The sequence below is a fragment of the Miniopterus schreibersii genome (assembly GCF_964146895.1).
Source record: "Miniopterus schreibersii genome assembly, chromosome: 3".
Classification (NCBI taxonomy): Eukaryota; Metazoa; Chordata; class Mammalia; order Chiroptera; family Miniopteridae; genus Miniopterus; species Miniopterus schreibersii.
The window spans coordinates 70,766,881-70,792,591 of NC_138103.1; positions in this window are offsets into that span (position 1 = coordinate 70,766,881).

Here is a 25,711-nt window from a genome sequence, read left to right on the forward strand (position 1 = left end):
CGCGGCGCCTCTCCCCGGGCCTCAGGGAAGGCCTCGGACTGGCCTGGCCAGGCCCTTGGAGAGCTTCGGGGTCCTGCCTGGCAGATGTGTACATGTCAACACACCACCTGTTCTGGCAGGAAACCAATATTCTGTTTCTTCCTCCTTTGGGAAATACGCTGTGTCTGGCATCTGTCCCCACTTATCCTGCTTCCCACACTGAGACAAAGAAGTCATTTCATTCTCAAGCCATCTTTCCCACTTAAAAAAAAAGTTCTTGAAAGCAGTATGAAGTTATGTACCTCAAAAAATGAAAGATGGAACTGTCTTATGACCCAGCAATTCCACTTCTGGGAATTTATCTAAAGAAACCTGAAACACTAATTCAAAAGAATAGATGCACCCCGATGTTCATTGCAGTGCTATTTACAATAGCCAAGATGTGGAAGCAGCCCAAGTGCCCATCGGTGGATGGGTGGATAAAACAGCTCTGCTACATTTACACAATGGAATATTACTCAGCTGTAAAAAAGAAGACATTTTTACCCTTTGTGGTGCCATGGATGGACCCAGAGAACATTTTGCTAAGTAAAATAAGCCAGTCAGAGTAAAAGACAAGTACCATATGATTTCACTCATATGTTGAATTTAATGAACAAACTGAACTAACAGGCCAAATAGAGACAGACTCAGAGAGAGCAGGCTGACAGCTCTGGGGGGGGGGGTGTGGGGTGTGGGTGGAGGGATTGAGCAAAAAAGAGAACTCATGGACACGAACAACAGTGTGATTTTGGAGGGGAGGGAGGTGGGGGAAGCTGGAAGAGGCTATGGGGAGATAAATGGTGATGGAAAAAAGTAAAATAAAATAAATTTGAAAATTAAAAAAAAGTTCTTGAGACCTCTTTCAACAGTTATGTTGACTTCTCCAATTCCCTCTACTTCATGTATTTAAAACTATTCTTGTTTCCTTGTATACTATTCTTGCTCCATTTTTGCTTATAGGCCTCCTATTTGTTTCTGTTTGGAGTCTTAATTCCATCTCTTTTTCACCACATTTGGTTCTATAAAAGAGTCTCTCTTAAGTAGTCTAAGATGTTTTCACATGCATCGACTACTGATCCTACTGGTTTGCATTGCTCTTCTGGAACACTTGGTCATTTATCTTTGGGAAGTTTTACTATTTGCTTTTCTTTCCTCCTAATAGTTCACACTAAGTTGTAGCTACTATGAGTGAGAAAACATGACAGTATTAAAATATGGGCCTATACCATTGGTCTGTACTTCAAGAAACACTGCTTTCTGGATTTTTAAAAATGACATTGGACTTTTACTTTTTTCCAAAAACCTGCCACTTCTGTTGTTTCAAACACGATTTCTTTGGGGTGGGGGGAGGGGCAGGTTCCAAGGAGGTTGCCTCACTGCCATGTAGGCAAGTCTCATGGGTTCTCTTCTTCCTACAGAATTGTCCTGTGATCTTGAAAAAGTGAAGCTACAGGACAAAAGTATATTTAAAGAAAGATATTATGGGACAGGAAGCTTAGAGAATTTAACTTTACTTCTGTGACTCAGATGCCTCCCATTTTAAGCAACTCATCTGAACACTGTGTACTTTGGTTTTGCCTTTTTATAACAAGGAAACCAATAAAAATATGGTACCCAAAATATAAGCTCCTAGCAAATGTCCAATAAATGGGTCATTAAAATCCTCTTCAGAGTGATGTGGGTGAAAATGAATGAATTTAGCAGCAAGTCTCTTTCCCAGAAACTGGTATCTTGTGAGCATTCTATGCCTTCCTCCTTCCATCTCCTCCTGCCAGACTTCCATTGCTTCCTGCCCTTCCAATGAGAATACTTGGATTTGCCTGATGTGTTTCTAGGGGCATGACAATTTGAGCAAAAAACACGGGAAAGCAGGTGTGGTGAAATTTACGGTGCATACTCTTGGAGATAACATGGATTTCTGTGCCCTCACCCAGCCCTCTGCCCTCTGTAAGACACAGTGTCACAAGTCAGCAATCCTGCAAGTTGTCAAGGCAGAGCCCACAGGCTCAGATCCTGTGAGGGTTAAGTGAAGGGAAGAGCATGAGAACACTTAACAGCGCCTGGCACCTAGTTAACACACAAACATTGACTCTCCCATAAGCTCAATGGAGACTATTTTAAAAAATATTAAACTAGTCTCTCTTCCTCCACTCTTCAAATATGAATGCTTAGCAAATTCTGGTTCCCTAAATTCCTTCGGCCTTTATATCTCATTGCCCCAGGGAAAGCAAGGGTGGGCACACACTGAAAGTCAGAGGTCACCATTTAGCTCTCAGTTGAAAAGCTAATGTTTTGAGTCTATAGTGTGACAATCGCCTTGAAAGCTAAGCTTTTGACGAAGAAAAGAGACTACTCTATTGTAAAGCTTCTCTTTACTTATGGAGAGTCAGGGCTGGTAGACTGGACTCCAGAGCTTTACTAATCAGCTCTAGAGAATGGAAGAAGGAAGAGATGATGTAAGAAAAAGTTCACCTGACTGAAAGGGAAAGCAAAAAAGCCCCCCAGCTTCCAGAGGGGAGGCAAGGAAGGGGGAGAGAAAGAGGCAAGACGCCAGAGGAGGCACATGACTCCACCATCAGGATAAAAATTCTGGGTGGGAGAGAGTTTGAGAATCTGAGAGCAGGTAGGCACATGCCCCGTATCTCAAGATGAATGTTAGGAAATTCAAAAGCTCTTTCGAGGAGCTCTCCATTTTCAGCCCAGCACCGGTGTAACGTGGCCACCCAGGTGGGAGTTTAGAAAGGTTACAGAGATCCTTCTAGGCCCGATGGAGCTCCAGGACCTTCAGGTGTCTCAGAAAGGGAATCAAGAGGCCCTATAGACCACTGAACGAGAGAGGGATGGAGAAATGCCTGGGAAGTGAGAGGAGTTCATTTCGTGATGCTGGGTCCTCACGTCAGGAGACCACAAATGTCTACCTCAGGTGCTAGATGCAAATGGGATGAGCTGCGCCACACTAGAGACAAGCGTGGGCACCAGAGACAAGGTCTGAACAGGCACAACATGACGGAGGCCTGGCACACCCAAGGAACCACAGAGATGGAGTCACGGTGGAGCGGCAGCATTGACTTTCCCTGCTACCCGTGGAAATGAAGCACTGCAAGACAAGATGAGGCCTGAGAGAGAAAATAAAGAACCTGCGTTTACTTCTGCCCCTCTGAATATACTTTATAAATGTCCGACCCTTCTGCAAACGTGCTTGAGAACTGGCCTCACAGGGAAGCTGCCTCTCGGTTTGTTCACGCATAGGGGGGTTATTTGGCCTAGAACATCTAACAGCCTCACAGAGCTGTGGGGATAAGAGAAGTTACCTTTTGAAAAATAAATTCTGAAGCTCCACAGAATAAAGATGGGCGCCTGCAGTAGGTACATAGTATTTTTCCATAGGAGAGCCGGCCACCTAAGGGCATCCACCAAAACGCACACGCCGGTGGCCAGGCCACAGCAGCACTTAGCTGCGGGAGGAGCCTGAACAGCGTGTGCCAGTCCTAGTCAGATGTGCCTCGCTCCTCACTGCCTGACGCTCTCCCTGTTTGGGGCTGAAGTAATCCAACTAAAAATACACCCACCAATCAACACCTCCCTGTTGTTCCTAGCTGCGTGGATGCTAAGGGCAGAAAAAGTGTCCAAATATACTTCAAAGAGCCCACAGCTCTTCGAGACACTCATTGACACCGGTATTGTGGGAAGCAGAATAGATGCGTAGCGCAGTCACCAGCGATGTCAACAGACTCAAGGTGTCAGCGTGTGAAATGAGGTTGTTATTCTGATGAAGGTGATAAGATCAACTGTTCCTCCTTACAATCATAGAGTACTTTTAGATCATGGACACTAAAATTACCCCCGGTAATTTGGAGATCAAATTTACAGCAACCATTCAAAATAAATTAGTTCATTTCAACTCAGTGGCAGTAAGCAACAGAAAGGGAGTGAAGCTCTCAGACTGGTTTGTGACGCATCACTGTAGCTCCAGTTGATGACATTCTAGACAGATGGCCTCTCAGACGGTACTCAGCGAGGAGGGCACAGTCTGCACCACTCTTTATGATGAACCTGACCATTCCCCAGGGATCAAGGCTTCTTTCTGTCTTTCTCTACCAGAAAAAAAGAGGAAAAGAAAGGCAGTCGACAAACCTTTTTTTCTGAAATAAACTCACTGATCTAGACCAAGTCTCTTACACGATTGAACAGGATACCTGCCATCTCATTCTGAGGCACTGCATCTGTTCATTGCTTCCTCAAGAACATTTTCACCTTCCTGCACGAGAGGTGCTGCTAACCACCCATTTCCAGTTGCTCCCTTTCCAGCCACTAAGAGTTCAGAAAATTTGGGATCCAGTGTTGGACATCCCCTCAAATATGTATGTATCTAATGGAAATTCCTCCGGAACAAGTCATGTCCACTGAGTATTAGTGGCCTAATTTCGCTGACACATTTCAATGGACAGTCTGTGCATTCTGAAGCTCCTTTATAAAATTCAACTTTGGTGTTTACTTGAATGTAGTCAATCTGTTCCTTTGAGCCTCTGTTTTAGTTAGGAAAGGGAAATGATAAAAATCTCAGTTCTGACAAGGTCTTTACCTCTCTCTCTGTGACTCATGACAGACAGTGTCAGAGTCATATCCAAAGGTATTCAAAGGGGAAAGGGGTCCTTGAGGAGGTCTGAATGTTCTGTGTATTAGTGATCAAGGGGAATGTGGTTGAATTTATGAGTTTCTAAATTTCCTAACATATACTCCTTACCAGTCCTCCTCATCTCCAGCTTCCATATTCTGTTTTCTGTTCTCTGTTCCCATTACGTGTGTGATTTTCTTCCTCCCACCTCAGAACCTTCCTTCCAGTGCTTCTCCCGGCTCTCTGCCAAGCCACATCCTGCAAACCATTGCTCAGGGTATTCCTCCTTCTGAAAACTGCCACATGCTACTTTATCTTACCTGTCCTTACCCTGTTCTGCCTGACTCTCCCTCAGCACTTGGATATAGCTCTGTTCAATTGTCCATCACCTTGCCCCTTTACTGATGGCTGTTCTGGCTCATCATGAAGTGATGCAACTCACAAAAGGGGCTTGAGGGCCTTCTACATCCTCAGGAACTCCCCCTATATATTGTGTTACTCCTTGCCCACAGAATAGACCATCTGTGAACAGGACCACTGAAGATTTAAGATGCAAAATTTCTCTTTGCCATGCTCAATTTTCTAGGCAATTTACATTTGAGACTGCAAAGCAGTGGGTGTGTAGCTGATTCCAACCTTCTCTGGGTGGTGACGCAATCAAGGAGAGGCCATCTGTGTTTTCTCCATCTGCTGAGGCTTCTCTGAACCTAAGCAAGTGCAATTGCACCAACTCAAGTCTTGCCTTATCGGGCAGCTTTTCCAGTGGAACCACTCCTCTTTGGGAGTCCATTGACTCTGGGTCTCCAGAGAGTGGGTACATAGATGGGCTAGAGTTCTATGCACATGCTAATAAAGAATTGCAGAACCTCCAAGCCTCAGTTTTCTTACCAATAAAATAGGATGGTTATATACTCCTCATGAGTTTGATATGAAGATTACATAAAAAAATGTGTAATCAAATCCTATGCATGTTGCAGGTGCTCAGCACATATTAAATCTCTGCCCCTCCCCATCTCATTCTCATGCTGGGACGTACATTGTTCTTTTGCAATAAGTCCCATTTCCCCTCCATTATTGTGACCCCCTCCAGGTTTATGTGTCTTTATTTGTCTTTACAGAGGAAGAGTGGGGTGATAGAAGAAACATTAGGAACCATTAACTCACGATCTTGGTTATGAACCTGTCATTAATTATCTGTGTGATGTTGGGCTAGTTCATTTGTCAGTAAAATGAGCAGTTTGATTGGGAGGATTGCTAAGATCTGTGTATCCTAAATCCCCTAAAGAACTTAGTGAGTGAATGGGCACTGGGTAAGAGTGATATCCAAGACATTTTATTAGGCAAATGGGTAAGTGTCCAGTGTCTTAATGGCACTGTGATCACATTGTGTGTTGCTTCCCAGTGGGTTCCTTGCTAGAGAGCTTAATCATGCTGCAGCTGCTCAGGCCCCCAGAGGGAAGTTGTCCATTAGAACGGAAGCCCCTCCACAGGCCAAATTATGAACCACCCAAGCAAATCACAATAATGCATGTTCTCCCCTAAACCCCATCCATTCAACTGCCCAGCAAAGATGATGTGAGGATGTTGTTGGGAATGACAGGTTGAGAGATAGGAGTCTAAATTTGGGTTCTGAAATTTCCCTTTTGTGTCATCCCCACAGCTGACGTTGGAAGGGGAGGTACACAACTTGTGAACAAATGTTTGGCACCTTCCCATTCAATAACAGAGCAATGAAGGTCACCATTGATGCTGAAAATTGCTTTGAGATTATCAGATAAAAAATGTTATAAGGGTCAGGTTATAAAATTGCCCATTCTATTACCACATCTCTCTATAAGGAAAAAGATTTTTCCCTGCCCAGGCCATTTATTTAAAATTATACAAAACCTGACAAATTTGCAGTACAACCAATCAGTTTAGCTGGCACCTTTGAACCTATATTAAACAAAGCTGGGATGAAGGTCCCTGTTCTTGGCCTGTTCCTGGTACCATCAAAAGAATATCTATCACATTTCTAATGAGCTAGTTTAGATTTTTCTTTAAGAATGCTAAGATGCAGGATTGTTCTAAAACAACTTCATTTCTGCCCTTAAAACCAGGAACCTCAAACAATTCAAGTTTTTATAATTAATTGAAATTGGCCAAAGGCCAAACTAGTAGGAGGAAGAGAGTGGAAATTAGTCACCAAAGGGAAGTGAATTGTCCAGCTCAAAAGATAAGTTAACCTACCTGTGGCCCTAACCTCTATCTTACTACAGCCCTCATTTGGAAATCTAGGCTGGAAGGTAGTAGGTACAGAGGTAGGACCCCTTTTGAGATGTGAGCTCCTGGCTATTTTCAATTTTTACAAATTCTTTAGTTTAAGGATATGCAGAAGGACTTAGAAACTGATATTATGAAGACTGCTAACTCAAATGCTCTTGGGCATAACTAATATATCATGCATCATCAGTTTGGAATATGAAATAACTTCACATTTCTTTGAATGTTCAATTTATAATAATTCCAATCCCCTGTTCTCACTAAGAAGTCTATACTTTCTTTCCTGGCCATTGCCTATGAGAAATCCGAGGACCCACGTCTACATAGGACAACACAGTCAGTCATGGAAGAAGTTGACAGCTCTTGCTGTGTCTCTATTGACAGTATTAATCCATTAGTGTAGTGTAAGCAGAAAGGCTGCTGCCATCAACCATCTGGGATCAGGGAAGGTTGGTAGGGTAGAGTGCTTCTCCCTGAAGTGCCATGTTCTACTCAACAATGGAGCTCCATGCCATAGCAAGTTGGATTCCAGCAAGATGAGTCTTTGTGATTTTCTTCCTCACATACTCAGCCACTTTCCATTGGGTATGACCAGGATATAAACATGACCGAATCAGAAAGGGACAATATTAATGCCAGGCCAGCTCTCCTCTTGGACAATCTTGACTCTGTTCTTAAGCTTAAGGCACCCAAGTGTATGTAATGATGAGTTTCCTCTTAAACCCCATCCCAGTGACGTTTCCTGCTAAGTCAGTTCAATTAAAAACAATTTAATATTTCAGAGATGATTTAATAACTTGGAGTATCTAAGGACTTTGAGTCCTGTTTCTCTTCAACCTTCAAAGAATCCCCTGAATCCCACTATAAATATGGGATGTCCCTGAAGGAGTGACTCTGTCCAATACCATTACCAAGAGCAGTGAAACACTAACACTTTGTCAAGTCAGGGAATATTCTGTTAACAACTCTTTTGTGAGAACAGTGGTTTAGCACTAGCCTTATATCTACTGAGCCTCTCAGATAGCTCAGCCCAGAACAAAATTGTCTACAGCAAAGTGACTTGATGACTAGAATTAGAAACAGCAACTTTTAGATGGTCTTTTTTCAAAGAGTAATAATAAAAATAATGACTTTAAGTTCTACTAAAGATAAACTAATAGTCATGTGAGAATGGAGTACATGTTGAATACTTTTCATATATATCATCCTTATGAAAACTCAGTGAAAAGGAAAGGGAGGAGGGGAAGAACCCTGAACTCCCAAATGTGCAGGTACTGTGCTAGTCCTAACATACTTTGAGAATTAGAGAAGTTAAGGAAACTATATATGGCCATACAGCCAGGCCATGGCAGAGCTGGGATTCAGAATCAGATCCTTCTAACTCCAGCACTGGTGCTCTTAACTATTGCATCCTGGGGCCTCTCTGGGTTAGCACGGAACTAATCAAATAGGCAGAAATGTAGAAAACACGAGATATGGGGCCCATCTAAACTCCAGCTCCTCTCCCTGCACATCTCTGCTCCCTGCCAGGTGTGCCTTGGGGATTAAGGTTCTGACGCTCTGGGCGTGTCCAGATGAGGTGCTATCTACAGCTCGCAAACGGGAGCTTTCAAGATGGTGTTCTTTAACAGGCTTGCCACCAAATGCTGTCAGAAAGCTAAACTTGGCCAGGCTATTTTCAGACCAAACTCCAAGTTTTATCCAGCTTTTCTCCCCAAAGTAAATTGATGTTCATAAATCTGAGAGCTGTTCTCTGCTTCACATTTTAGTTGGAGTCACATAGCAAGAGTTTACGCTCATTCAAATTCATGTTTCTAGGTTGCCCCTAATCCTTCTGAAAAGCCCAGTGAAATTACATGGCCTCAGATGGAATTAAGGGCCTTTATTCACTAGCTTCAAAATAAAGAGAAGGTAAGAGTTGACTCAGAACACAAACAAACACAATACCAAGAATAAATTAGGATTGCCTGTTGAATGTTTACACACCTCATAGGCTGGGGGCGGGTGTAGCTTGTTTACTTTTGAGTATAAATTACTGAGTTTTCCCACCTTGAGATAGGACCCTAACCTGTGAGACAAAATTTCCTTTTCTTCCCTCTGTTTATAACAAGTACGGATGGCTTGGTAAAATGTGTGTTGGTTTTCATCCAGGTGACAAAGAAGAGAAAGGCTGCAAATTCTAAGTAATGCATCTGAGACGCATCTGAGACTAGACTGGAAGGGACATTAATACAAATAGTAACAAGGACCGGAAATTTCACACACACACACACACACACACACACACACACACACACACACACCATTATTGGAACTTGACACTTGATCCCTGGGTCCCAGAGTCCTCATGGTCACTCTGCAACTGGGAAGTGATACAGGGTGACACACATGGGGAAGCTTTTCCTGGAAATGGGTTTGGAGGAGAGCTTATTATTAACAAGAAGTCCTTGTGTATGGGATTGAAAATAAACTCAGACAGTGCATAAGGTTACGGTTATGTGTTGAAAGGCAAAAATCTACCATCTGTCACCTATCCACATGGCCTGACCTAAGCATTTGCCTCTGCCTGGATTCCCATTCCGGGAACTTGGACTAAGTGATCAGACACTTTCTTTATACAGCCTAGTGACTTAGGGTAGACTCCCATGGAATTTAAAATTATTTTTAAAAACACTTAGTCTTTTGGTTCTTTTTAAGAAAGGGGACAGTGTTGCACTGGAAAGTCATGTGACCTTTTATCACTCATTACTTGTTGCCCAAATACTACAGTCTAAGGGCTATTCTGGGTTGACTTTCATATATTTTCATCCATTAATTGTATGTGATATTATTCAGTCACGTCGTGTTTGTTGCCCTCAAGCTGTATGAATGGAAAAAAATCACAAGCTCTCAAGTTTTGCTCCTCCATGCAGAAAAACATAATAATTTTTTGTTGTTTTTAATTCTATACTAAAGTTCTTATTGCACAGATAATGTTTCTGGACCAGAAAATGGTATATATGGGTCAGGAGGTTATCTCTTCCCTTCCCCACTGATGTCCATCTCAGTTGAAATGTTTCCTTTCTGTCTTCCTTCCTCATGTGTCATAGCTATGGTTCTGGATATATTTCTATCAACTCAACGCACTTCAGAGGACTCAGGGAAAATGATTTTGGCCCTTACTTAGAGTTATGCTGGTTGTAATAACATTTTGGAAATTATAAGTGTCTTTAGTCTTATGATTACATAAATTTCTACTTGGCAAAGAAGGATTGTTCTGGCATTGTGGATCTAGATTTAAGACAGCATCCTTTTTTACCTAAATTCCTTTTCTGTGAATCTACATTGTTGGTGAGGACACAACCCAGGGAGGCACAGGCTATATTTCGAGTCCTCCAGCCCGTGGACAATGCCAGGGTCCTTGGGAGCTCAAATCTTTTAAGTATTTTAAGGGGTAGGGAAGACAGGGTGGAAAAGTCACAGCTTCTCATTCAGCTACCAGAGAGATCTCTAGGGCACACAGGGAAAGCGTGGCTCCTGCATTCCCTTAGCAGGTTCCCTGAAATAGGAACATTTCAGGTATTAAATGAGTTCTAATGGCAGCTTAGTGCTATAAAGAGTTAGAAATATTTTTATGGAGAAAGTGGCCAATGAAGGCAAAAGTATTAGGGCCCACAGAAGTCATAATGTGGCCCTGACTGCAAGCACCTCTGTGACATTTGTTCGTGTACTTTTCTGCATGCCCTTCGGAATGGGGGGGTCTTGGAGCAGAGAGAGCAGGTTATTTGCGATTGTACATGCAAAGCCTAGTTTGCATCAACTCATGGTGCCTGGCACATCATAGGAAACTAATAAATATTTGTTGAATAAAAGAAATGATTAGCATTTTGGGTCACATGCAACAAGCTTGATCCCCTGGGAAGAAGGATGTTGCTAAGTCTCTAAGAAAGTCAGCCTCAGGGTAGCCGAGGAGTGCACTTGAAAGTCGTGTTCTATGTTACACGGATGCAAACTCGAAAGGGTGGGAAAGTTACTGAGCAGGGCAAAAGAGAGAGGCATACTCTGTTTCCTCTGGATTTGACTTTGGAGCAGTCTTTACATGGAAGACTGAAAGTTTAGCTCCAGCTGGGGCCCAGCTACTGGGAAAGGAGCCCTCAGCGATGGGGCCTGGAAGAGAGACTATTCCCAGCAGAAGGGGGACTGCGACTGCAAAGACACAAAAACACAAGTGAGTAACACCCTACAAGCCTTCGTTAGAGCTCTTCAGGGTCCTCCACTGACCGAAGCCAGGGAAGGGAGAGAAGTACCTGTAGGAGAGTAACACCTCTGGGAAGCTAAGGTTAAGGTGGCTAAGAGCCAAATCCAATCAGTGAAAAGTCAGAGCACCAGGGTTCTGCCCAGAGCTCACCATGAGCTAGGTCCGCTTCATGGAGTACCTGGAGGCAGTTGGGGGGGGAATCTATTCATGAGGGGACAAAGTTGGGGAAAAACATGAACAAAATTGATGTAACTGCAGTCAGTAGGAACAAGGAAAATATTCTCACTTTGGAGTTTTAGGTTAATCAAAAATCTCCTTTTGCATCATTTCTTGTATTCAAAAATATTTAAAATGCTCTGTGATCTTTTTACAATAGAGAATATTATACAGAAATAGTGGAAAAGTCACAAAATATTACATATAGCATACCCTTTAGTGATTTTTAATATGGAAAATTTTAAACATATACAAAATATTTTTATAATGTTAAAATGAAAACACTTTTATGACTACATATATGCAATGAAACCAAATTTTCTTTTTATATAAAGAAACTCAAGGCAATGAAAAGTGTGGCACTTAGGATGATAGTTACTGCAGGTGGGGAAGGGTTGTGCGAAGATCAGTGTCACGGTCTGAGATTTTGTTTTGAGTGGCCAGTTCTGAGTACTTATTACCTTGTTGCACATAATCAACTAAAGAACTAACTGAACCTATAAGAGGAGACCATGCCTCCTGGTCTTTCTTTTCCTGGTGACTAGAGTGCATGGCAGGACAGTAGGGGTTGGAAGGGGACCTTGGATCTCGCTTGTTTGAGGTACTGGTTATGTGGCTGGCAGACTTGAACGGTGTATCCACGAGCCGTCCACGTCCTGCTTTGGTTTAACTCACTTTGCTTCGCCCTGTTCTGGTTGAACTCTGGGACCAGAGCCACGGCTGGGTGGGAGCGGCTGCGAAGCCGCTGCGTCTGCACAGGAGAGACGCCCGCTGCAGCCAGCTGTGCTGCGGGCTCCAGGTCCGTGCCTCGTGCAGCAAATTTCATTTCTGGCAGGAGAGGCTCTAGTGCAAGGGGGAGGTGGGGGAGGAAGAAAGAATAAGAGAGAGAAAGGGGGACACAGGCGACAGAGAAAGGAAGGCCGGGTAGAGGGGTTGTTCACAGCCATTATGGTGTATATTTCTCTCAGTCCAAGGAACAAGAAACTGATTCAGTTGAAAGGCGGCTCCACTTCCAGCATGACTTCTGACTTGGGCTTGGGATTTTAGTACAGTTGCGACAGCCTGGACTGCCTGACCGAACTGCCTTCCACGCGTGAAACGGGCTGCGGGCCGGAGCGTGGGCGTTGAGACCGCCTCTCCCACGCCGGCCCTGACCTGTCGAGAGGCCACAGAAGCTCTCTGCGCGCCAGTCTCCACACTGCAAAACAAGGAGGTTGGCTGGAAAATGGGCAGGGTCCATTTCAGGTGTAACATTTTATGATTTTAAGTGACTTGAACAGACCAACAGTAGAACAGAAATTGGTATTTCCCAGGGATTTAAGAGAACAGTAAATTTGGTCTGTGACTCCCCAGGTCAATGTTCAGTTTCTACACTCGCAGTTGCTTAGGTCTTGAGTTCTCATGTGTGTCCACATTTTCTTATGACTTCACACCTTAAAAGAAAATGAAGGTGGCCCTGGCCGGGTGGCTTGGTTTGTGGGAGCGTCATCCCACACACCAAAGGCTGCGGGTTCAATTCCCAGTCAGGGCACGTACCCAGGCTGCAGGTTCAGTCCCCGGCCGGGGCACGTGCGGGAGGCAACCAGTCAATGTTTCTGTCTCGCGTCAATCTCTCTCTCTCCCCCGCTCTTTCTAAAAATCAATATAAAAAACATATCCTCGGGTGAGGGAGACAAAAGAAAGAAAGAAAGAAAGAAAGAGAGAGAGAGAGAGAGAGAGAGAAAGGAGGGAGGGAGGGAGGGAGGGAAAAGAAAATGAGGGCCACAAAATCTCCACAAAACCCCACGCTAAAGGAGCAAATCTTCTCTTGAATAACGACAGTTCCTGAGCCGGCCTCAGATCTTAGCTCTCTATTTAGTCACACAAGTCACAGGCAGAACATGTCTCCGGTTTGGAGAACCACAGGATACAGAGAACCAGCCCTGAGACACACACACACACACACACACACACACACACACACACACACTGAAGGAAGCATGTTTTCTCAGCCCGAGCAATCTGCTTTGGGGCCCAGAATCCTGCCCTTCTGCCTGGAGGAACAAAGGCACAAGTCGCGAGGCATTAGGTGCTGATGCCAAGTCCCCTGGTGCCCAAGGGGGAGTGATGTTGAGATAGGAGGGGCAGGTCCTGCCCTCCAGCACCAGGGGTGGCCATGGGGTCGAAAGGGGAGGACACTGTAACTGGAATCAGGATTCACACTTCACGGGAAGTGAATAGAAAGCCCAGAGACAGACCCAAATATAATATATATTGCACTTAAAACGTGATGAAGACCAAATCGATGGAAAACACACACGTCATTTATATATAGTGCTGGGATGACTGTTTACCCATTTGCAAAACATCAAATTGAACCCTCAGCTCACATTATACACTTAAATACATCCCAGGTGGACTAAAGATTAAATATAAAAGTTAAACTACCAATTAGGTAGAAACAAATGTATATGATTTTATATTGAGAAGCCTTTTCCAAGGCAGAAACCATGAGGAGATAGGTGAATAAATTTTTTATATTTTTATATTTCTGTATATCCTAAAACTATAAACAAAGTTAAAGCCATGGGGCAAACTAGAAAATATGTTCACAAAATATATGATAGGAAAAAAAATCAATATCTCCCTTATAGAAAGAGTTTTTTATTAGTTAATTCCCTCCCCCCAGCATAGGCAAGGGACAAAAAAGCACTATAGACTATCCTCGGGGATAATTAAACTATAAATAAAATAAAACAACAAGATACTATTTTGCCCATAAAGCCAGAGAATTAAAAGACTGATAATAGATTAGGTTTACTCCTGACTCTGACTTTAAAATCTTAAGAAAGCCATTCTAGACTTCTGAGCCTCAATTTTTTTATCTCTGAACTGGGTATTACAATAGTCTCACAGAGGTGGTGGGAGGGTTAGATGAGGTAATAAATTTTAAAAGAACTTTGTGAATTCAAAAGTAATATACACCAGGTATATGAAGTATAATTTCTGGTCCTATAAGCCAAGCTGACCTGTGCTTCGCCCCAAAGAACAAAAGGGAAATGTGGCAGTAGGTAGATTTGCTTCCCTGATGCCGTCTATAAGATCCTGCGCTACTCAAATAAGTTTCTGGACAGAGCTGTGTGGCATTGTAGCTTCGATGAGCTATACTTTAGGGGTAGTGCTGACAAGGACTGAGACACCTGGATGTTGTTATCGGAGCAGCAGACACCAAGAGGGCCCTGGCAATGATGCTAGCAGGAGTGGATGCCTGAAGCCACCAATCATTGGCAGCAGCCATCACAAGAGGTGGTGATGGAAACTTCCCCAAATAACAGAAACTTCCCCAAAGGAGCACCTGCTGAGAGTCGTCCCTGGGATGGTATGTTAAAGGCTAGGAACCACTAGGAGCAACTTCAGTGAGCAGGAATTACCCTCAGCACTACCATCCAGAGTCACTGGTCAGAGGTGGTGCTGGGGAGGTCCAGGGGAGGTAGAGATCACTGGTCTTTATGTAGCTGGCTAAAGCATGTGGGCATCAGAACCAGACTTCCTGGGCTCACATCCTGACTCCACCCACTGTATGACCTTGAGGAAAGTCTCTGTGCATCAGTTTTCTTGTTTGTTAAAAGTAGATAATAATTACATCTAACTCGTATGGTTCTTGTGTGAATTATATGAGTTAATACACATAAAACATTGAAAGATTCCTGGAACAATAAATGTCTAATTCATGTTAAGTATTATTATTGTTGTTGTAATTATTAGTAATAGTATTACTACCACTATCAGAATCTTCTTTAAAAAAATAATAACAGCTTCTCACTAGGAAACCTGGAATCATCAGACACTTTAAGAGTCTGGTTAGGGTCTCCATGCAAACCCCAAATGCCTCTAACTTTCCAAAGGAAAGAGGGTCTAAAAAGAGAGTTTCAATGATAATGTTGGTTATTTCCCCTGCTACATAGAGAAGCATTCATCTCTCACTGGCTCCATCACCTCTTTCCCAGGGAAAGTCAGGGAGTAAAAGTCTTCTGCACACACCGTGATAACTTACAGCATTCTCAAAGATGCAGCTCCCTCTCACCACCCCGGAGACCCCTCTTGGGTTCACAGCCTCAAATTCATGCTCCAAACAAGTGCCCCCAGGAAGAGGGCCATTTCTGGGCTCTGACAGGAGGCAGGCCAATGAGAACGTCTTGCTTCTTATATTCAACAGGAAGTTCAAGTAGCTCAATCACGAATATTTCCTAGAGACTATTTCATGATGTTTTGAAACTTCCAATATGGTGGGTTTTGATTAAAAAATGAATGGAAGCAGATGAAACCTCACTCTGCCATTCCCTTCTGGGTCAAAGTGTGTTTTGTGCCCCAGTGTTAATGGTGCTCTGAGAAAAACTTTTTCCCTATGTGATTTGAAAACAAAAGAGATTTGAGAAGCTAATTTTTAAATACAGCATTTGGGTGACTGTGACCAGTGAGTGACATGTGCAGAGTGAGCCTGCAGTGGGGAATGTCTGACCCCCACTTCCCCAAGGTTGGTGCCATCTACCAATCATAACTGCCATTCAGAAGAACACTCAGTGTAAGATGTCTCTCCTTAAGGCATGTAATTGGAATAGTAATTAATTTTTCATGTCATAAGAGAGGGAATGTGTTTGTTTTTGCTAATGGCTCTTGGTATGGAAAGAGCAGAGGCTCAAGAGATGCTTCGGGTCATGCCCCTGTCATCAGACACACAAGGTACCATCACTTCTACTCTATAAATAAAATCACCAAGGTGTCAAGAGGTGAAGTGACTTTTCCAAGGTCACTCAGCCAGATCATTATTGGTGGGAGAGAACAAAGGAGAAAGGAAGAAAAGAACTATTTGCCTTACACGCCACCCATACTGTCTCTTTCTCCAGAGAGAACAAGGGGCCGCAGCCATTGATGGTCATACAATGCGCATCAAATAGTGCTTCAGCCCTAAAAGAGGCAGCCAGAGAGGACCGCAGAAAGACAAAATGCCTGGCCCTCCACATGGGCAAGACAAATCCAATCCTTGCTGTTGAACAGGCGGGATCCCCACAAGGTGACTCTCCGACCTGTGTTGTCAGAGAAGAGCTGAAAGGAGGGAGTAGAAGCGAGAGGTGATAATGCAGTCCCCCCCGTAGCCTTCACTGAGGAGCAACTTGACTTTCCTGTCCTGTTTCATCCCAGCTGTTCTGTTGGAGCAAAGGGAAAACTGCTACGTCTAAGGTATCTTGGGCTTCTGGGGGGATGCTAGATCACCTTTCCCTATGTAGTAGAAAGAGCATCCTTTGGAGTAATATATGAGGCTGATTTGGCCAGCAAATGGCTTGAAAACATATTTTCTTATCTATAACATGGAAATGACAATGATAGTAGAAATTTTGGAGGGCGGCTGCAAGAACTAAATAGATAACATTTATGAAAGCCGCATTGCATCTAGCCCATGGCTCTTCCCTAACAAAGATGAATGCCCTGCTTCTCCTTGGGAAATGGAAGTAAGGACAAAAATTGGTACCACACTCTGCTGGCCTTTTCCTCTTCTCTCTCTTTTTGGCTTTGAACTTGAAGTAGAAGCCTGGGCTCAATAATTCCCCCCCCCCCCCCGGCTTTATCTCTTGAATTGTGAAATGTCGGAGCAGCAACAAAATAAATTTTCAATTCACCAGGCTTTTGAGCCTGTGCAGACCTATGATCAGATAAGACAGTTTCACCCAACCAGTGGTTACGTAGCCTGAATACCACGTATTTATAAGGAATGGAACACTATTACTGTAGATTTAATCTAGACATTATATGAAAAAGTATCAGCAAGCCAGGAGTTCACGCTATGGTGTTAATGTGACTAAGCCCAAAGTACAGACAACTGAGCAGCTTACTCAGAACACATCCTAAAGCAGGAACACAATTGGAGTGTCCCATTTAGTGTCAACACCTCTCAGGCTCTGGGGCTGGGGACAGCTTGTTGGTATTTCAGGGAGCACAATACTCCCTCCATCATATGACCTGAACAGCGTCTGATCTTGGCTGTTTTAAATGAAGAGGGTCAACAAATTAGCTGTAGGGGAGTCATGGAAGAACTGCATTTGTGTTGTCAGAAGGAAGGAGGGAGTGGGGCTAAATTAGTTAAAAACCCATCAACCACAGAGGAAGGGCAGCTATGCCAATCCTACAAGCCTTGGTTGGATCAGGGAGCTCAGAAGAAGGAGCTGTTTTGATGAGAGATGACGAAAAAAAACCCAAAAACCTAGAGGGAAAACTCTGCAGAATATGGTATTTGTATTATTTGGGTTTCTTAGTTGGAAACAACAAACTTTGGCTGAGTTTTACTCAAAAAAGGGATTTTTTGAAGAGATATTTAATCACTTCAGAAAATCCTGGAAGATGGAGAACCAGGAACCTAAGGAGGCTAGGACCAAGCCAAAACCATGCCACAGGAATTTTCTGTTGAGAATGTATATTAGTTTGCTAAGGCTGGTATAACCAAATACCACAACTGGGAGGCTTAATCAACAGAAGTTTATTGTCTTACAGTTCTAGAGGCTAGAAGGCCAAGATCAAGGTGTCTGCAGGCTTGATTCCTTCCAAGGGCTGTGAGGGAAGTATCTGTTCCACGCTTCTCTCTTTGGCCCATAGGTGGCTGTCTTCATGTTCACATGGCATTCTTCCTTCTGTGCATGTCTCTGTGTTCAAATTTCCTTATTTTATAAGGTCATCAGTCATATTGAATTAGTGCCCATTCTGATGACCTTCTAACTTGATTACCTCTGCAAAGATCCTGTCTCCGTACAAGATCATATCCTGAGATACTTGGAGATGGGTATTTAGCATAAGAATTTGGGTGGACACAACTCGACCCATAACAGATAGACCCACTAGATACTATGTATTGGACACCTGCTGGTGCCGTTAACCCCTGCTACCTTAGTCACTGGGGGAGATGCTCCGCTGTCTCAGGTAGGGGCACTTGATTAGTTGGGCTTGGTCACATGAAGACATCACCCCTGCCAGGGAGCAGGAAGAAAGCTAGAATATGGCCTTCTCAGTTTCTAGAGTGGGAGGCAGGTTCTGCCTTCTACCAAGACACATGTTGTGAGAATACCCCAAATGGAGGAAGGAGGTTCAGTGGCTGAGCGATTAAAAACTTGACCAGAAGCCGCATTAGTACTTTTTAAACCAACCAGTATCTTCAAGCGGTCATATTAGTCTTTGGAAAGAAGCCTGATAACATTTAATAGAAGGTCTAGAACCAAGCCAGGTAAAGAAGGAACTCTAGAAGATTCATGTCAAAACTTATATAGTCCAAATCTATCTCTCATTCAGAAATTAATATTTTCGGTTCAAAAAGATGAATTTCTGCCTTCACAATCCTAAATGGAAGACCCAGGCACCCAGGGTCACGTGTCCCTTGTCCTCTCTGACATTGCCACCACAGTCATCCGTGATGAGAGGTAGGAAGCACATGTTTCTTTGGGTTACGAGAGAGACAAAACTAGGCAAATGCCAGAGCCATCGGTGAGAATCACTGCCGAGTGAGACGTCTGTTAGGAGGGCCCTATGAAGATGTGTATAGAGAGACGGGCGCCAGGAAGAAAAGGCAGTCTCCGTGTCCCCCCCGTGGGGACACGTAAGAGTTGAAAGGAATGAAAGCCTGAGAATGAGTTGCTGTTGCCATGGCCAGTTCTTGGCTCTACACCTCTCAGGGCCATGCCTTCTTCGGCTGATGCCTTCCTTCCGCAGGGCTCCCTTGCCCACCTGCAGTTTCATTATTTATGGAGCACCTCCTCCGCCAGATACTCCACCGGGAACTGGAGATGAAAAGACTTAGTCCCTGCTCTCAGAGATCCCCGCATAGTTGGGGAGACTGACATGCTCGTAAAGAGCTACAAAGTAATCTTTTTAAGTCCTGTATGTGGAACTGTGTTTATCTCATGTGTTTCTGTATTCAGTGGACTTTGTCACACTCATTGCTTTGTGAAGAGCACACCTAGAGTCTAGGGAAGTTAGGGATTCAGTAAATATTTATGAATAATTTCTATATTGGAAATATATCAGAAAGCGTGCTCAGGTCTGCTGAGGGAAATCAGGGAAGGCTTCCCAGATGAGGAGGCTCTACATCATCATGATTCAGTTCACTGTGGTAGATTATAGCATTATTGGCCATGGGCATTTCATCTCTCTCTGTATTTGTGCTCTTTGGCAGTGGGCTTGGCCAGGTGACTTATCTGGACAATGGGATAGCAGCAAACTTTATGCAAGCAGAAATCTGAAATGTGGTTTCTGATTTCCCTCTTGGAACCCTGTCACCACCAGAAACACAAGCCTGCTGTGTGACAGGAGAGCGTATGAAACAGAGATGAGTTATTTCAGCTGAAGGCCATCCCAGGCCAGCGAGCCCAGCTGAGCGCACTGCTGGTGGCAGATACATGCATGAGCCCAGGCCACATCAGCAAAGCTGCCCAGCTGATCCATAGAGAAATAAGAAATGATAAATGGCCGTGTGAAGCCAATGAGCTTTGAGGTGGTTTGTTATACAGCATTATTGTGGTAGTAAATAACTGAAACACTCACCGTCTCACCAACAACCTGTGAAACAGTAATTTTTACTGCCACTTCAAATCTAAGAAAACTGAGGCTCAGGAACAAATAAATAGAAGGAAAAAAGAATTTCACCTAAGTCCTTAAAGTTCAAACCAAGAACTCCTTTCTTTGTATCTTTATGTTTAGAAACATGACTCTGATCTATCATGGGAGCCTATGAGTTAATTATGTGGAGACGGGCAGAGAAAGGAAGAAGGGAGAGAGGGAGGAAAGAAAGACAGACTGCGGAATATGCCTGACCCTCAAGGCAATGCCTGCTCCACTAATTTAGCCACACAGGTGGTACTCAGGGAATTCTAGGTGATGTTTAACATAAACCACAGGCTAACTTGAGAGATGGGTTAGAGAGAATTTTTTTAAGAGCAAAAAAGAAAAAGAGGGATGGACAAGAAAGGACAGAGAAAAGAATATATATTTCTGTGAGACAGATGAACTCATTCATCCTACTTTTGACCGGGTGGTAGGGGAAGGACTCTCTGAGGAGGTGGCAATATGAGATTTTAATATCAAGAGAGAACCAGGCATGAGAGGATCAGGAAGAACAGCATTCCTAGGCAAGAGAACAGCTGTGACAAAGAACATGAGGCTAAAACAAGCTTGGCAAGTTCAAGGTCTCAAAGGAGGGCTAGGGTAGCTTGAGTGAAGGGGGCGGGAAGGGAGGGCAGATGACTAGATTCTCTAGACGACTGGAGAATGGGTTGTGGGGACAATAGATTATAGGCAGCCGAACACGGTAGCAGGAAACCAGCTAAAAGGTTATTGCCGTTGTCCCCGTAAGAGATTATGGTCGCTGGACTGTGGAGATGGTGGCAAATAAAGATCATGAAAAGTGTTTTTTCTTGGAAGTAGAGTCAACCAGACCTGCCAGTGGATTGAACATCAGGGAAAGTCAGGAACAAAGAGTGACTCCCAAGTTTGGGCTTGAACAACTGGGTGAGTGGTGGTGCCATTTACTGCAACAGAGACAAGTGCAGGAAGGAAAGGGTCTTGTTTTGTTTTCCCAGAGTAGGGGATTAATCAGAAAAGGAGAATGAAGAGGGAATAGGAATGAAGGGTTGAGAACACAGCACCTGCACCGGGGAGAGACTGAGCAACTTCCTTTGCAGTATCGCTCTGAGGCCTCGGTCCTCAGGCTGTGTGCCCTGATCTAATATTTTAATGTGTATGAACGATCCAGGAAGGTTAGGTTGTAATGGAATAAAAACAAACAATTAAAAAATTAAAACAGAACCACAGAACTACTGCAGAACAGCTTGTTACTAAATAGCAACAGCTCAAGGCAGAGTATGCAGTTTGTTTTTCCTCCCCTAACCCAAGCACAGCAAGTGTGAGGCCTGCACTATTCAGTGGTGAGCTCTGGGGTAACCACCTCCCTTTCCACACATCCCCCCTCTACCACAATGGAAAAAAGAGACCTTTGAGTTTGTTTGCTAATGTAGCTCACACTTTTATAGCACTTCAAATGATTGCTGACAACAGCTTGGCGAGGTGAGCAGGGAAGATGCCACTATCCCCAACTTTAAGATCAGGAATCTAAAGCAGGGGCAAAGCCTCATGGCTAACGCGTGGTGGAGCTGGGACCTTCCAACACCTTGGTCAGTGTGCAGTGGGTCAGATGGCCCAAGGTTGCTTCTCCCTCATAAGACTGACTCCGTGTGGCTAATGGCCAGCCCTTTATTATTTCTCACTGTTGGGACCTCCGATTGTCAGCCCTTGTTTTCAGTGCTCTCCTCCTCTTCACTTCCCTTCCTCCCCACCATGGATTTCATGGTTCATCCTTTCAATCATTCTCTTGTACACTCAGTAAAACCCCACGAGAACACATCCTGTGGTAATATGAGTCCAGCAGACATCTTCCACCCAGCCCCCACTCTCATTTCACTAACATAGGCATGGCAAGGCTCTCCATTTGTGCAACTGGTTTTTGGACCCGATGCATAATGTTACTGTCCCATCAAATCTTTTTGACAGTGCTCTTCCATCACATCTATTGGCCAACAGTCCATCTTCTGACATTCAGCACTCAGACTGCTGGGAGCTGCTGGAGGAAATCATCAGTTGATCAGGCGAAGGCTAGTTCAGCCTCTGCTGGGCCACAGGCACTGCTGGGCCACTGGCACTGCTCTGAGAGATCCTACCCTATCTGTAGTTTATTTTCCTCCACCCTGTCTCAAGTCTTTCTACTCTCTTCAACCTCAGATCCTTCCCCATGTAAAGGAGACGACTTCCTACTTCAGAGACAGCAGAAGCCATCATCTGGGAATAACTGCAACTTATGGCCATGGGATCAAAACATGTTCCCACATCCGTGTTCATTTCCCTTCCAATTATAGTGAAGGAGGTGGCCCTTCTCTATGCTAAGGTCTCTCCATCTGCTATGCTTTGGGTCTCATCTTCTGTCTTTTATCTCATGTATTTCCAACTTTGCACCTCAACAAGTTCAAGTTATTTCTATCCAAAAATTTTAAAAAAACTAAAAAATAACCTTCCTTAGACCCCCCTCTCCCACTCTAACCACTATTCTGTCAGTTCCTACTCATTCATAGCAGACTTCTCATCACTGCCATCTTTTCCATCTGTATCCACTCTGAACCTCCCACCCAACTGGCTTTCTTCTCCGTCATTCTATCTGAACCTTTACTACTGACTAGACTCACTGATGATCTTCATGTTACTACATTCAATTGACACTTCTTTATCTGATCTTATCTCTCAGACGTATGACACACAGGTAGACATTCCATACTCACCTTCAGGAAACAGCCTGAACGTTTATGGCACTGTTCCCACTAGGTTTCCTCTGAACTGGCTCACCAGACTTTCTTTTGCATTCTGCTCTGCGGTCTCCTCCTCTTCTTCTACTCAGCTAATAAATTTCTTCTTCTCATTTGACACACATCTCAGATGATCTCATCCATATCCTGTACGTGGATAACTCCAAAACCTTGAACTACTGCCAAGAACTTTCTACTGAGCTTTGGACCCATGTATTCATCTGCCTACTTGACATTTATACGTATAAGCTTAATAGGCCTCAAAAGAACATGTCAGACTTGAACTTGTGATCTTTCCCCTCAACACTCCACTCTTCCTTCAGCAAGTGGCCCGCCATCCACTCAGTTGTGCCCGTCAAAATCCTAGTTGTTACCTGTAATAAGTACTGTCATTCCTGCCTGCCTAGCATCCATTCACCATTGGACTGGTAATAGCTTCTCAAATTTCCTTCCTCACCCTAGGTCTATTTGCTCCAAGTGGGACAGATTCTGCCCTTTAGCTCCAGGGGTGAACATGGTACCCAGGATTAGCTAATGAGGCTCAGTTCTAGTGTATTCCCTGAAAATATTGAGAAGTTCTCTTCTGTTGAAGTTGCTACCCTGTGAGTATGTGAACCTGGAACTTCCAGCTGCTATTGTACCACTATGAGTTAAGAGCTTTTCAGAGATAAAAATTGAACGCATTTTTTACTCCTAAAAACATCATCTAAACTCCTGGATCCAGTCATATCTGAAGCATCTGATCTACTCCCAGGGCTTTTCCTGTACTTGAATCAATCAATTTCCTTACACCAGTTTGAGTTGGGTTGCTATCGCTTGTATAGAAACAGTTCAATTATTTTTAGTGCCTCCCCTTCCCTCACCCCTTCCTTTCCAATTAGTCCCTAAGTCTTTTTAAAATGACTTCCTAATGAGCTAAATATCTAAAACCACTCCACGTCAGTCCATTTCTAACCGTCACTCTAGGACTATCATCTCTCAGCTGGACAATCACAATGGCATTCTAACCTATTCCTTGTGTCCACTCCTGTTCCTTCAATATACTCTCTACACAATAGTCAGCATGATCTTCGTAAAACCTAAATCTTATTATGTGTCTCTTCTACTTAGGGTTCTTTATTGCTCTCTCTTGCTTATATAATTAAGTCCAAAAATGATTCACATGGCCTGTGACTTCTGAATGAACTGGTCCCTATCTCACTTCCCAGCTTCATCTTACTAACTTTTCCCTCTTACTCCCTTCATCCTAGCGGAGCTAGGCCGTACTCCTAAATATCACCACCTTTGCAAATGCTGTTCCCAGTGCCTGGAACAGCCTTGGCCTGAACTTCCCTAAACTAACTGCAATTTAAATGTTATTCCTCAGGAAAAGGCTTCCCTAACATACTAAACCAGGTCCCTTCCTTCCCTGAGCCATCTCTCATGTCTTGAAACTTTATATTCTATATTTTGCCTTCTCAGAATTTGTATTTGTCATCATTCAATTAAACATTTCATGTTAATGATTAACTAAAGGTCTAGCTCCCCCACTAGACTCTTAGCTCCATGAGGATTGGGACCATGTCACTATAGCTTATCACAGAGCTTGGCATAGTTTTGACTGACTTTCCTTTGTTCTAGGAGCTGTAGAGGGGATGTGAGGGAGAAATGAAAGAAAAATGGAGATATTTAATCAGGTTTACAAATTCAGTTTTAGACTAAAAACTTTACATTTAAGCAGTTGACCATCTGTTATGCCATTAAGGCAGTATTTCTTGCAGGTGAAGATAAAGCAGAGTGTTGGGCAATTTCCTAAAAATCTGGTTTATGTAAAGAACAAAATCTAAAAACAAGAAAAAAACAACAACCACATACAAATCTCAACCTGCCCTGTTCTCTTCAATGAGTTTCATGAAAAGAAAGTGAAAAAGAGAGAGAGATAAATAGAGAAAGAGAGAAAAGGAGGGAGAGAGGGGAAGAAAACTATACTAGAATAAAGAATTTTAAGGGACATAATAACTACGTGCAGTGCAGGATCCTAGCTTTGAGTTTGGTTTGGATAAACAAACTGTAAAGGACATTTTGGGGACAAGCAGGGGACATTTTAAAACAGAGTGGATTTTAGATAAGATGAAAATGTATTGGCAAGGAAAGATGGAGATCATTAACTAAAGAAAGCAGGTTAAAAACAGTGTGTGATCTCATTTTGGTAAAAATATGAATATGTATATTTATATATGCATAGAAAAAAGTTTCAGGGTATATACACAGGTGTGTTAACAGTGGCAATCTATGGGTGGTAGGAATATGGTGCTATCATTTCCTCATTTTTCTTTATCTACATTTATAACTTTCTATAAGGCACAAATGCTTTTGTAATGCTAAAAACTGAAATATAAATTGATTTTAAAAATTTTAAAGTAGGCTTAAACAGACTCAGATTTTTATTGAAAGCTGTCCAGGACATTTTCCTGTGTCTTCCACCTTAGAAATGAATAGTGTCCCTACTTCTGAGGAGGTCTCAGCATGAAGGATGAAAACTTTTAGCAGTCCTTGAAGGGAATGAGTGGATCAGATATGGAGCACGCATACATTATCTGCTGGCACTGTCAGTAGTGACCTCCCCGTCAGCAACAGGAGAGGCTGCAGAAAAGCAGCCTTACAGCAAGGTGCTCGCATAATTACCAGGCAACGGTGAAGCAGCCATTTCCTGCTCTAATGGAAAAATCCACAGTTCATCAACTCTTAAAGGTAGTGAGTACATAGAAACTGAGAAAATGCTGAGTTCCGTTGCTATCTGACAAGGGGAGGGAAGAGTGTTTGGAAGACAACTGTGAAAGACTGAGAAGGTCACCATTGGACACTGTTGAACCGAATGGCAAGAGACTTGTATTCAAAGCCTTACTTCAAGGGAACTGGAAAAGTTCACAGCCACGGCAGGCCTCATATTCCTTCTCCGTAAAATGAAGTCGAGACAAAAACTACAATTTTAATTGCTTTACAACCATGGCTCGTTGA